Raw genomic sequence first — 15,205 nt, forward strand, 5'->3', positions numbered from 1 at the left:
TATACACTACTATATATAAAATAGATAACCAACAAGGACCTACTGTATAGCACAGGGAACTATACTTAATATATTGTAATAACCTATAATGGAAGAGAATGTTAAAAAAATTATATATATATATATTTATATATGTATAACTGAATCACTTTGCTATACGCCTGAAACTAACATAAATTTTAAATCACTTATATTTCAATATAAAAAATTTTTAAATAACATATAATATAGATAGGCACAAGCATTTTTTTCACCTTGAACATGAAATGGGATTTCTGTTAGTTTTTATTTTTCTAATGCATATTTTAGAACCTTTTGGCATAGGCTTCATTTTCAATTTAAATCTAATTGTCACCTTTATGAGTTATATGCTGAGATGTAATGATATAGTTTAGGGATGGCTTTATAAAGCCTTTCATTCCATTTCCATGATCAATGCATCATAATTACCAGAGGTGGAAGGCAGAGGTGATGAGAAAGTCCTTAGTAATATGCTCAGCCTATAGGGAAATGTGTCCACATGAAGGACCTGCAAGTATGTAGGCAAAAGCACAGTTGCCTCAGCTGCTATTTCAACTATCTGGTTCCTTAGAGTCCTCTGATGTTAAACTGGGCATGATCATTTAGTTTAGACTTTCTAGAGTAAATCCATATGCCTAAAATCATTTATCATGTAATAGCCTGGAGCCAAGGATATTTAAAGCACTGGCTCTCAAACTTTTTTGATTGTAACCCCAGTATAAAAGATCTAATACACACTGTAGATATATAGCCTTACTCTTGCTGTGTACAATGCTTGCTGATACTTTCAAATCAATTCACTTCAATTCTGTGTTTTTTATTCTAATATGATGAGCAACAGTTGATTATATAAAAATGACTAGCTTGTTCTCAAAATAATTTAAAATGTTCTCATTTTAAAATTTAGAATTCAGTGTTGAGAAACAATGAGTACGCTGTTGATGACTTATTCTTCTACCATCTATTTGTATTCAAAAAGCACTGAAAGAATTTTATAATCATTAAAAGCAAAAGTTAACATCAAGTTTTCTTAAATAATGTACCATCTTTCTCTCAAAATGGCATTGGAAATCAGCCCAAGTATGAAAAAGAAAAATAAATGAAGCTTTACCGATGTTAAAGTATAATTTTAATAAAGTTAAAAACATCATTCCCATGCAAAAATATAGTGAGCATACATCAAAAGTTATTTAGTGTATTAATGAGAGAACCAGCAGAATGGTAAAGCTGGCTCAAAAGAAGATAGGAGCCAGTGTAAAATAAAGAATGCTGAAATAAGTTTAAGTTAAATATAAAATATATATAACCTATATATAAAATAGGTTAATGTTCTACAGAGTAACAATAAAACAACATATGTGATTCTCTATTAGAAATAATTTACATCTCTACTGCACAAAAAATCACTTACTATTTATCAATCTTCTCATATTCATGTGTAATTTATTAAAGTCTGTGCTCTAATCAACAGTAAATAGTATATCAAACAAAATTACCGTCCTAGTTAGAATGTCACATTTTCCTCAGAATGTTCTGCTATGATAGTGAAAGGGCATGCAGAAATATTTTAACCTAATTTCTAAGACTTAGACTACTGTTCTTAAAAATATGAAATGTTCATTGGCAATAACTGAACCAGATTTATTTTTGTAGCTTCAGCACCTTGGACAGTGCCTGGCACAGAGTAGGCATTTGATACTTTTTTTAATGAAGAACTACTAATTCTTACAGAAATGAAGGGGGCTTCTAATTGGCATAAAGCTCTACAAGAGAACACTTGGGTATTAGTGTAACCTTTCCTTACCTAATACTATTTTTTAATCTATACAGACTGCTTCACTCACTCACCTAGTTCTTATTTTGTGAAAATTCTTGCCTGACTCAATATAGTGTAAGTAGAAAATATTTTGGGCTATTTTCACATCAGCACAAGTAGCCTTATCACTCTTATTTACAATATGAAAATATGAGTGTACCAAACAGAAACATAGCCTGAGGGTCTCTATGTTATCTGGAGGATCTTTTTCCAAGGTGCTTTCTGAGAGTGGCAGTCTTTGATTAAATCCCTATAATTTTCCTTTTAGACTTGGCTTAACTGGTTGAATTTTGGGCAGGGCTGGAGAGCTCAGTTTAATGTACAATCACCAGTTAAAAGTTATAATTGATTAAATGCTTCATTAAAATCAGTAACAAAACAAACTAGGAATGTACAACATTCACATGTAGAAATCTTTAAATGAACAATGAAAAAACAGGAAGATATACCATTTTCTTGGATAAGAAGACTCAGTATTATAAAGGTGTTAACTACCTAAAAATTAATCCATACATTTAATGCCATTGTAATAACAGCATATGACATTTTTTGAATCCAGGCAAGATGATACTAAAATTCATTTAGAAAAATCAGAAGCAAGAATTGCCAGGAAAATTCTGAAAAAAGGCTTGCAATAAGAAATGACTATCCTTAGCAGATATTAAAACATTTTATAATGCATAAGTCATAGCAAAAATGATGATGGACATGAATAAATAAACAGATCAATGTAACAACAAATAAAGCCCATGTAAGACCACAGTTTGAGATTCAGGGAACATTTCAAATCAGTAGCAAAATAATGGATTTATAAAAGAAATAGAAAAATCTCCTGAAAAAGGTTAGATCAACATCTCATACATACCAAGTATCAAAACTTTAAATATAAAAATAACCCATAAATGCACTAGCTGAAATGAGAATATTTTTCTGCAATCTTAAAGTCCAACCATGAAACGTAACTCAAAAAACACTGACAAATTTGATAGCATAACAAGTTACACATTTCTGTTCAAGTAGAGGATTTGCATATGCATATAGTTCTCTCAAAAGGCACAAAGTTTATCTGCAGGAATTCACAATAAACTGATAGTGAGTGGCTGTAGGACACTCAATGGGTGGCAGGGAGACTTTTCACCATACATCCATTTATTCTCTGAACACATATCACTTATTATTTAAGAAGAATGTAGCATAAGGGACAATGCACATATAATTCTGAAATATCATGGAGTGATCGCACCTTTAATCTGCAGTGTAACCAAGACAACCCAGGTCTCAAAGAAAAGCTTTCTTCTTGGCATGCTGCTATGCACCGCCCTCTTTCAAGTCACCTCTTGGTGTCGTTTTACACAACTACAAAGGTTTCCACATCTCTAAATTTATATTATATGCCCTGTGCTAATCTGTACAACCAGACAAAGAAGCGAAGAATATCCCTCCATGTAAGCTGTCCTCTAAGTAGGAGTTCATGGCACTTTCAAGCATGCAGATTGTGAGGAAGGGAGCAGTGGGAGAAAGAATGAGAGAGGTGGGTCAGGACAAACAGGTCTCTGAAGTCTATGTCAAGGGGGTTGGACTTGATCCTGGGGGCTGTAGAGAGCCACTGAAATGGGGAGTACAGTCATCCAATTTGCATTTTAGAAAGGTAACTCGGGCTGCAGTGGAGAACACTGATTTTACGGGGCAGGTAGGGGAGGTAGTAGCATCAGAGGCAGTAAGGGGCTGCTGGATGATGGACTGGACCATCTCCCGTACTACAAGAGGTTACACACTCTATTTAACTAACATCTTGAAATGTTTTCCCTTTCTTTCCCTTCCATCACAATTAATCAGAGCTAACTTATTTACTGCACATTAATTATGTGGCCGGCATGGTTCTAACACTGTTTCATGCACTTCACTTACACCTTGCAATAACCTTATGGCATAGATAACATTCCTATCCCCTTTCAGTGGATAGAAAACTGTCACTGAAGGTTCACTAATATGCCCAGGTTCACACAGGAAGTGGCAGAAGTGGAGTGTGAACCAGCATGTGGGTCCAGAAACACTGCACTCCGCCACTCGGCTGTAGTGGTTCCCCATGGGTGAGGACTTCTTTGATGACAACTGCAAGATCTTCCCTGTCTCCCAGACTTCTGGTTTCAACTCAGCCAACTAGCCTCTTTCCAAAGGTATCTGCGTCAAGCATTGCTTACATCACCTCATTTTTCTGCTTTGTATTGTAGAAAGCAATACTGCTCGTCACTGAAGTTTTCTTTAGTTATTTAGCATCTTTCTTATGTCTGTATCTTTGCACATAATGGGACTCCTAGTCTTTTAGGCACACTCACATTCAGCATGTCCTACAAGGCCCCATTTTCATGAAGTCATGAAACTTAGACTTTTAGTCTAAAATCCTTTCTCCTATCTCCCACCAATGACTGCATTCAGTATTAAACACTCCAGCATATGATTGTATGTTATCTTGATTTATGTTACGAGCATTAGTCCTACCTCCCCATTTTAGAATTTTTTAAAATATGAGCAACTCTGTCCCATTTCTTTGTATTTGTTGCAGCCCAGACATGGAGCAGGAAGTCAGTACATATGCAGTTAACTGAAATGTTTTCATTCAACAATTATTGCTAGATTGATGTTTCCCAAATTTGGCTTTCAACTCATTCCATGAAAACAAGTCTGTTAAAAAAATTAGTTAAAATATTTAAACAAATTTTTCAGAAACTTTCATATGCTAATAATGAAGTAAGAGGTAGACTAAATTATATTTGATTTCATCACAAAGCTCCCTCACCTTTTTAAAAGTGCAATATAACAACAGCAACAAAGATGAGTAACATTTACTGTGCATGGACTATGTTTCTGATAGCATGTTAAGCCATTGCCATTCATCATCTCATTCAGTACTGTTTGTGTCTCTTGGAATACTACTACTTTTAGAAAGGCAGTTGGAAAAAGCTCATCCAGATATATTCATAGAGACACTCAGGTAATGATTTTTATTTGCATACTCTTTTTCTGTCCAAGAAAGTAGAATGTGATCTCTTTTTCACATTTGGGGGAGGGAGGGAGAGTTGGAAGAAGGTGGTCAAAAGCTACAAACTCCTGTTCATAAGATAAATAAGTACTAGGGATGTAGTGTACAACATGATGACTATAGCAAAAAAAAAAAACCAAAAAACAAAAATGAAAGTAGAATGTGGAGAATCATTAATGCCCCCAAACTTGAAAGCAGAGTATATTTTTAAATGAATTGCAGTATTGGGAATTCTTGGCTTAGAGAGTCTTTCTTTCGTCCATATATATAATGCTATATAAATCTTTCACAGAGCTTTGGATATGATCACAAAGACTCTTAAATCTAGCTGAGACCAAGGGTCCTTCCATTTTTTTTAACCTTCTTTATCCTCTGGGATCTCAAAGCCTTGTGAAGGGGCACAAAGGTTTTCTTCTGGCTTTAGCTGAGTTGCCCCCTTTTCACCTACAGACAAAACTATCAGTGCTAATCGGTTGGTCTGTGATGAATTCTCTAAAAGTTAATCTGGTCTTCATTTCAGCCGGAAATACAAGAGGAATCAGATAGCTGAGATAATAATGAGGAAAAGATAATTTTAATGTCTTGGTAATTCAATAATTTGTCAACTTTTGAATTTTCTTAAACCCAGAAAGACTATTTAGGATATGGAGCTCTCTAAGCTTGCGGGTTTTTGTTTGTTTGTTTGTTTGTTTGTTTGTTTTGTCTTTTTTCTTTGCATGGACTACAAGATCCACAATTTCCAATAAGACCTGTTTACAAGTATTAGAGGCATATATAAACCAGTAAAAGTAGAAAGCCAAGAGTTCCAAAACAGTTCAGAAATACAGTGTCTATTGATGACTAGGATTACAAAAATACTACATTTAAAAGGACTTGAAATAATCATCTAATCCTTTTTCTTTTTATGTGAATATTTCACTTACTGACATGGTGAGTTAGTAGACAAGATAGGTATAAATATTGTTACCCTTGTTGCTTATCCAATACCCTTCTAATAACAGTCTGTTTTGACAGTACTTCAACTGATGCAGAAATTATTTTGAAACCTATATTAATCACCAAAAATGTCCTACATACTACTCACAGCATGTAAAATACCAAGCTCTCTGACAATGAGAATCACTGACATACAGTGAAAAAGAGAATAAGAATAGATAAGATAATCTCAGACATGATAGAAAAATCTTTCCCCAAGAAGACATTCAGATTTTCTTTGATTTTTATCTTGATGAAAAATATATGTTTTCCCTACACAGCACTAACATAACTGTGGTCTATGTGTTTTACAATGTGTATATCTGGTTTCTACCATATTCCAGCCAATATAATTATTCCCTATTCTTGGTCAATATGTTGAGATGCTGTATAAGTTCTGTCATTCAAAACAATCCTACTCCTGCTCTCCTAGGAGAAACATGCTTTTGAGAATTTGTGATGTGCGACTTTAACAGAAGTAGCCTTAGACTTCCTACTTGCTTTCTTCTTTTGCCTGCTTTTTGTTTTAATTGGTATAATTCAGTAGTAATTTAGTATAACTCATTTAAAATTGGTAATAACTACTATCAAACAGAATACAAAGTTGTTTAACAAGGAATTTAAAATGTTTTTGTAAAATGTTTTTTAAAAGCTTCAGGATGACTATTCGCCTATCAAGTTGAGAGTTAGGGCGGTCAATATATAAGAAGTACCTACTGTATGCCAGATCTCTATATGCTTAACTGGGAATAAGGCAACAGTAAATAGAACAGACATAGACCCTACCTTGTGAAACTCACAATCTCTGTGCAGGCCCACAGTTAGCATGCTAAGCTCTCACTAAGCTCTGTACCTCAGTTTTGCTAGGCTTTACAGCATGTTCTTGCTTACGTCTGCCCATCTTTTCCTGTCAGTCCTTTCCTTCACAAATAGTCAAGGGCATTTCTGTACTCTGAAGGCCCTAGGCTGAGAATACAATTCAATCTGTTTGCTTGGCTTTCAGGCCCTTCATGCGTGGCCCCTGCCAATCTTTCTACATTGTCCCTCTGCTTCACATGACCTGATACAGAGTACTGTCACCTGGCACACTCAATACTGCATGAATGAATAAATGTCTTTTTTTTGGTAACTTTCTCCTACTTCAAACTCTCTTGCCTTTATTCCTCATTTAGACTTTTTGAAAATAGGAAGGTATATTACCCATCCTGTTCTTCTTAACTATATATAGTCTCCCTGAACAGCTTATATGGCCACTTGGATGGGTTGGAGAGAAAATAATACATGGAAATACACATTTTGAGGATTTCTTATATGTAAAAATTGAGAAGCTCAGTTTCCTTTAGTGTGGGGAGACACCTCTTTAAAGTAGAACAGTGAGGATTTTTAAATTTTTGTCTATTTTTCTTTTTCTAGAAACAAATCTAAAACCATAAAATTTGAATTTTTCCATTAAAATTTCATAAAAATTTATTCATTAAAATTTGCCTGACATAATTATTAGTTTGATTTGTTTATTTTATTTTTAACTTTGAGGCTTGGTAGCAATAGAGAAAGTAAACACCTAGAAGAAATAGTATGTACTATGCAGTAAATACTGAAAAATTTATTCTGCATGCACTACATGTCCTATCTTAAGACAATTATTTTCCCAACATCTTTTGTGTTGTGTTTCAAATCATACTCCTCACTTTTTTTTTAAACTGAATTCTGGGAAAAAAACTGCCAGACATTAATATCTCAGCTGGAACAACCAAGACCACATATTATTGAGGTTTCTTATTAAAAGTGGCATTTTCATTAAAATCCCCTTCTTCACTGTGAAAAGCCATGATGATGTATTACCTATTTTGAACAAATGTGCTACATAAAGTGCCTAGGAGGTAATAACACAGTTTAAGAAAAAAATTAAATATGATGGCTAGCCAAATGCAATTTACCCATTTGTGATTTTTGGTGGCAAGTCATATATCTTGTAAAAAGGGATACACCTGAAGCATGAGTAGAGAAAAAAAAAGTTTGTAATTTTACAAAAATAAAAATACATTAAAAAGGGTTGCACAGGGCTTCCCTGGTGGGGCAGTGGTTAAGAATCCGCCTGCCAATGCAGGGGACGTGGGTTCGAGCCCTGGTCCTTGAAGATCCCACGTGCCGTGGAGCAACTAAGCCCGTGCGCCACAACTTCTGAAGCCCTTGTGCCTAGAGCCCATGCTCCACAACAAGAGAAGCCACCGCAATGAGAAGGCTGTGCACCGCACCGAATAGTAGCCCTCGCTGGCCACAACTAAGAGACACGCGCAGCAACGAAGACACAGTGCAGCCAAATATAAATAAATAAAATAAATAAATTTTTAACAAAGGGTTGCACAAAATCCAGATATTTCAGAACAAAAAACTCCTAAAGCAAAACCAAATGAGTGTTCAATGATACCCTTTATCATTTTTCAGATAAGGACCTGTTGCCTTTTACCCTCTTGTCCCCAGGGTGTGAAGTGACTGTCTCTCCCTCCCTCTGACTCCCCCAGGAGTGGCTGAGGCCTTCTGGCTCCAGGGAAGGGGTGGATTTGGATGGACCATGTCAGTGTCCTTGAGGGCAGAACTGGGAGCTCAGATACTGGGTTGAAAACACAATACTGCCATTTGCAAGCTTTCTGACCTTATACAAGTCCTCTCATCTCCTTGTACCTCACTGCATTCAGCTGCAAAAGAAGACTTTAAAGTATGTGAGTACAAGTCAAAACCCTCATCTTTCCAGTATAACCAACCCATATTCTAGTGTCAATCTATTTTCTCCACGGTTCAAATAAAACGGCCACAACCACAACAAAAAGATGGTACACTACCTATTCCCCAAGCAGCTTCCCTAGTTTCCCAGCTCCATAATGTGTTGCCATAACTCCTGCCCCCACCCCACCTCTAAATTCTACTCATTTTTCAAAGTCCATCTATGAAGCGACTGTGCTGTGGTGCCTTCTATATCCTCCACATACTACACTGGGCTGGAAATCATCACAGGCTTTGCGAAATTCTCCCAGTATGCGATCTATAACTCGCTGAAGCACCTATTCTTTTCTACCTTTCAATTCATGCACATGTTTTTACCTCTCTGCTACATTACAGGTTCTTTGAGGGCAGTACCAAAACTTACTCATCTTTATATCCTCCTTGGTACCTATCATAGCCTAGCCTGTAGCAGGGATTTAATGAATGTTTATAGTGTCAATGAATATAAAAAAAAGTTATCTCTACTATTTTATTCAGTAGGAAGATAAGAAGATATAAGATCAGAGTTGTGAAAACCTTGGGAAAGTAAAAGTTTTACTGACATGGAAGGGATGATGGATGGAATACTATACAGGCACATTTGACAAGGGAATAAAAATCCTTGAGGGTTATTCACAACTGACAGAACTCTGAGGTGTGACTTGGCTACTGAGGAAATTCCTGGGTTATAAGTATAGCTTTACGAGAAATTGAGATAACATGACTGAAGAACATTGGAAGAAGTAAAATGCCAAGGAGAACAGCTTTTTCAGAGCTGTCAAGGCATCTTAATTTGTTTTCATGCAGAAAGACGTCTCAAACTGCCACTATCTATCTTGTCTTCTTGTCATAGCAAAGTTTCTATAGATTGTGTGCCAATTCCACTTTCTTGGTAGCTACAAAATTTCACCAAAATTTGATAAAGCCACTGCTGCAAGCCAACGTGTTAGAGTGTTAGAGCCAACATGTTAGGCTGACTCTGTCCATGGTTTGGCACCATCCCTGGGGGAAAGTCAAAGGAATCAGAGATGGATCCTGAAATGCCGATGCTGAGCCTCTGCTGGAGGTCCGAATCAGGGAGAGGTCACAGTAACTCTGCAGAGGCAGCACCTCTTGGGATCATTCAAAATTTCATTGAAAGAATTAATGACTAAGTCTGGGACTGCAAAGGATAAGCAACTCAGGCCTTGCTCCTCCAAGTGTGGTCTGCAGACCAGCAACCTTGGCATCATCCTGGGGCTACTTAGCAATGCAGAAACCCAGGCCACCATCCACATTTACTCAGTAAGAGTCTGCATTTTAAGAAGATCCTAGGTGATTCATACTCAAATTAGACTTTGAGAGGCACTGCTCTAAGGCAGGGGTTGGCCAAGAAAAAACAAAACAAAACAAAAGTTTTTGTACCTCATTGTGATTCTAAAAAATTTTTAAATTATAGAAGCAAAATTTCCCAGTCAATTTAAATAATGAAGATATTTTTAACATAATACTCTTCAAAACGAAAGAAAATAAAGCTGTATTATTAAGATAGAAATGAAGGGGAAAATAAACACCTAACCTAAGATATTGCTTGTGCTAATAAATGGACTTCATTTCCTCTCCAAAGTGTTGTCATCTGAATACAGCATTACTGAAAATATATAAACACTTGCTCAGAACACTCCAAATTAGTCATTATGCATGTTGCTTGCCTGGTCCTTAATAGTCAATTATAGTTAGTAGGCATTTATTATACATCATCATAAAGCAGAGAATTAACCAATGAATATAGAATATTAATTCCATTGCAATTATATAGAAATATTTAAAATCCTAAGTACAGTATTTTTCATAATATTAGTAAGAACAACATGGCTTTAGAAAAGTATCCATATAATGAGTTCCCTACTTTCCTATTTTACCAACGCTAATATCCGTTTTAATTTTTTCTGAAGAAAGCTTAAAATTGATTGCAAAATCAGGTTTTTCCTCAATCAAAGCAACACTCATAAACATAAACATGTACTCACTTAAAATATACAAAAGACTTTTTGATGACAATCAAATGACTTTTATGTACTCACACTGTGTTATTTGGAGTTCAGTTCAAAATTAAATATATTTTGGCCTCAATTATATTTCAACCTAAGTGAAATTCACTATTCACTTCAATATTGTCATTATTTTAGGTATATATATATATATATATATAATAAATATAAATAATAATATATATAATAAAATAATATATAAAAATATATTTATACTTACACATTATAATTTTTCAAATTTCATGTATGGTATTCTCTCATTAAATATATTAAGTTCATGAAGTCCTTATTAAAAGATCACAGGTTTAATAAAAGACAAATATTTTGATTTTAAAATGCAGTGTAAGATTTTTTTTTTAATTAGAATCTTATTGTACTTGAAATATTGCTGCTTGTATTTAAAGGTGTTTGTGAATATTCTTGTGTGTGTGTGTGTGTGAATATTCTTGTGCGTTTGAATGGGTATATCTAAAAAAGATCCAATCTTAGTTCTAATACAAAGGGAGCATATTTATTTAGTGAGTGACATGTGCCAGGCACTATGCAAAGGTTTAAGAATCCAAAGACAATATGAGTGTTCCTTCTCTCAAGGAGTTCAGTTTTGTAGGGAGGAAGAAAGACAGCTAAATCAATGCAATACTATACATAACAGTTACATAACAGTAACTATTTATAAGTTATTTTTGGAAATGAATGGATAACACGTGTGTAGCATTTATCTAGTTCTTGCCTCACTAATGAGGGCTCATCATTTTCTGAAAATTGATATTTACTTTCTCTGAAGATATTAATTTCAAGGAATTTTAACCTAAATGTTGCAGTCAGAAATTTCTAAATATAGAAGATTATGTATTGCAACTTGGCATATACCTCATGATAATAAGAGAAAAATAAGTAAGTTGCTTCTAAAATAAATGAGCTCTTTCTAGAAAGTATCTTCCCTCCTAGAGCTTTGGTTAAAAATTAGATATGATCTTCAGGACTTAGAAAATATCATCAATTTTGAATAATACAGCAATTAGACAAAATGGTCTCTAGCTCTTTGTTCTCATTTACAGGAAGAAAATATAAGAACAATTTTTTTCCTAATGGTATTGAACTGCATTCTCTTTTACTAAATACTGTCAATTTCCATGCATAGAGATTATAAAGTAGAAGATATTCTAAGTGAGATTTCAAACTAATTAGCCTCCTGTCTGACATATTCAATGATAAGAAAAATAAAGAGTACATCACGATTTATTTGAACTCACATGGCTGAAATTAATGATATTACTGTTTGCTATTTTACCACGTAGGAGAAAAACATACAGAGCAACATAGTTCCACTACTGAACATTTGGTTATTTGTATTTAAATACAATTTTTTTCACATTTTAAACTATTAGCTATTAATGTGATAAAAAGGAAACAGTGAACCATGGGCAAGGATTATTAAAATAACAAATCTATGACTCTATATATTCTTCTTCCTTTGAGAGAAATTCCACAATCCCTTGCCACATGTACATAACTCCGTTTAGAAACTACTCATTTGGCCTCACTCTTTTTATTGATGATGTTGACATATCAACTCATAGTCTACTGGGAACTGACTTGTTTTCTTTCTTGTTTTGTTTTGCTATTTTCCAGGGTGCTCCAAGAAACTTGACTGACACACAAACACTCTAGCTGAATTTTTTTTTAAACAATTAATCTTATGTGTTTGAAGTTCGACTGAACAAGGTCAACGTATATCTAGGGCCAAGTAACAACCTAACCTTGGCTTAGAGTTATGTTGCCAAATCCAGCTCTTGTATGATTATAACACTACATATAGTTTTAAAAAGTGAAATGCAAAGACGATGAGGTCATGCAAGATCTGACCTGTCCTCCACTTGGTATCTCTCACAGAAAAAGAGGATGAGGAACATAGTACAGTAATTATCACAGTGATGATTATTCTTTATCATGATTAAAAAATGTGAATATATTTGGTGACTTCTCCATCCATATTTTTTTCAGTGCTTTGAGTGACTTAGACAAGGCATCAGTAGTGATGTCAGAAACTAGAAATTGAACATGATAATTTGAGGTCCTAATTTTCTTAAAACTAAAAGTGGTTGTGGAAGGTATAAATGATATGACATGATATGACTGTTCAATTCCCACTACTGAGATGTTTAACCCATACAAAGAAGTTTTCCAGGAACTTAAAAGTGAAAAATAAGGTTTAGCATTTGTAAATCATAGTATCTGAAGAAAACAAATCTCATTTCTTTCCTCAATTTTTTATTCTTTCAATAAATATTTATTGAGACCCTACTTTGTACTGTGTACTATGCTAGGCACTTACAGTCTTGGAATAAATTAAAGTACCAACTTCAAAAAACTTATTTTCTATATATTGATTACAATATATGACAAGTGCTATCAGATGTTACAAACAATTGAAATAAAAGAGAGGAGAAAATAATTAATCCCTCTCTGTATTTTTATTAGCAAGCATCTCCTTCCAACTCCAATTACCATGCCCAGAGGAAAACAGTACATACATAAAAATAATCCATGAAAAATTGCCCCAGCACAACACAAATTTTATGAAAACCATAGTGGAGTAATCATCAAAAAAATCTAATTTTATTATATTGCTTCCAGGGTTCAGAGTTGTATCTCAGAATCTGTACCATCCCATGAAATCAAACTAGTAATCTCTCTCCACCTGCCTATAATCTTAAAATGAGATTGGAAAATGAAAAGGTACGCAGGTATGCTTATTTGAGGCAAACTTTTTTATCCCACATTGTGCTCTGCTTTCAAATTTAACAACCAGTTAACAAAGATGCATTAAATGGTAATTGCTTACATCAGAGATTTGTGATGGACATACCTGGAAAATGGATAGCTAATCCCAAGTAGCTTTATTTTCCCTTTGAAAATTTATAAGTGACATGGTTGATGGTGCTGTTTGATTTTTTTTTATTCTACTGTGGTTTCTGTTCTGAGCAGATAATATGATTACAGAAACAAAGTATAAATATCTCATATTGCCTGGATAAGGTTATGGCTTAATTTAATTATAGTAATTTACAGCCCCATTGCACAAGGTTGTTAAAAAATGTGCTGCTTGCAATGGGCAGTAGGTTGACACAAACTAACAGTGTACATTTAAACTAAACTACCTCATTAAATTTTAAGATGCCATTATTCCTTGTCTTATTATTATTCTAAATACAGTATTGTGGCTTCTATGACTCATACAGAGCAGTTCATGACAGACTTAATTTTGATGCGTGCTGCATTAGTCATGCCTTTCTTTCAATATAAGTGATGTACAATGTCACATATAGGGTTGTCAAGTTACTTAAGGAAATTTCCAGTGTATTAGCTAACATTGTCATTAACATCAAGAACATAAACAAACATTACTCTGAATAACTCCAGGAAGATAGGAAAACAAAATCACATGAAAGGTGCTACAGTGCAAAGGAGAGAGAACTGGACTTGGTAAGAGATCTTATGTTGGCACATTCTTAGTTTCCTCCATAACCTTGGGCAAGTCCACTTTCTGGGGCTAAATTCTTTTGGAGCAGATATTCTCTGAGCTGTCTCTTAGTCTTAACACTCTAAAACACCAGGAAGACATTATAACACCTTATAAAAGCAACCTTCTGTTTGCTTCTAAATATGAAATAGAAACATAAAGGTAAGAAGAGCCTTATCTCCAATATACAAGGATACTGCTTTATCTCTTTTATTTTTTTATTTTTTTATTTTTTTTTTATTATTTTTTTTTTTTTTGCTGTACGCGGGCCTCTCACTGCTGTGGCCTCTCCCGTTGCGGAGCACAGGCTCCGGACACACAGGCTCCGCGGCCATGGCTCGCGGGCCCAGCCGCTCCGCGGCATGTGGGATCTTCCGGGATCGGGGCACGAACCCGTGTCCCCTGCATCGGCAGGCAGACTCTCAACCACTGCGCCACCAGGGAAGCCCTGCTTTATCTCTTTTATAAGAAGGTATGTTAAATCTCTAACAATTACTGCTGTGAGTGTTGGAAAATGAGCAAATCCAACTGTTCAAATAGATATTCCTTGTGGACTTGCCACATGGTCTGCAATTCTCATATTAGTCACTATGTTGAAATCCCTTGTTAAAAGGTCACGTCATTTGGGAAGATTAATATATTAAAATTCTTAGTAAATTAAACTGGTGGAATTTTAAGAGTGGGCATATTTGCATAGTTTAGAAATTAAAAGGAGGATTTTCTTGTGTCAAATGGCTGTCTCCATCATCAGATAAAGGCCACTCTAATAAGGTTGGAACCTCATCTTCTTCCATGGTATTTTGTTTTTTGCACATTGAAGCGACCTTGGTAAATAAGAAGACTATCAGCTTCTAGAGTAGAGACCCTGAATGAACAGAATCATTGGAAGCAGAACATCTAAATATATCAGGAATATCAGTGAGAAATTTAGACACCTCTGGGCACATGGGCAAATAATACTGTTTATGAATGGGAATAGATATTTATTTTCTATGATTATTTGTTTCATCAAATACTTTAGCATAAACTCCTTAAATTCA

The 15,205-nt window shown here is 34.8% G+C and overlaps 1 protein-coding gene across 2 annotated transcripts in view; it reads right to left on the minus strand.

Annotated features, from left to right (window-relative positions):
* NKAIN2 (sodium/potassium transporting ATPase interacting 2) overlaps positions 1-15,205 on the minus strand; it is a gene marked incomplete at both ends in the record, with an annotated part of 979,365 nt that overhangs the window by 314,150 nt on the left and 650,010 nt on the right. The window lies entirely within an intron of this gene.

The sequence above is a fragment of the Mesoplodon mirus genome (genome assembly GCF_964341445.2).
Source record: "Mesoplodon mirus genome assembly, chromosome: 10".
NCBI lineage: Eukaryota > Metazoa > Chordata > Mammalia > Artiodactyla > Ziphiidae > Mesoplodon > Mesoplodon mirus.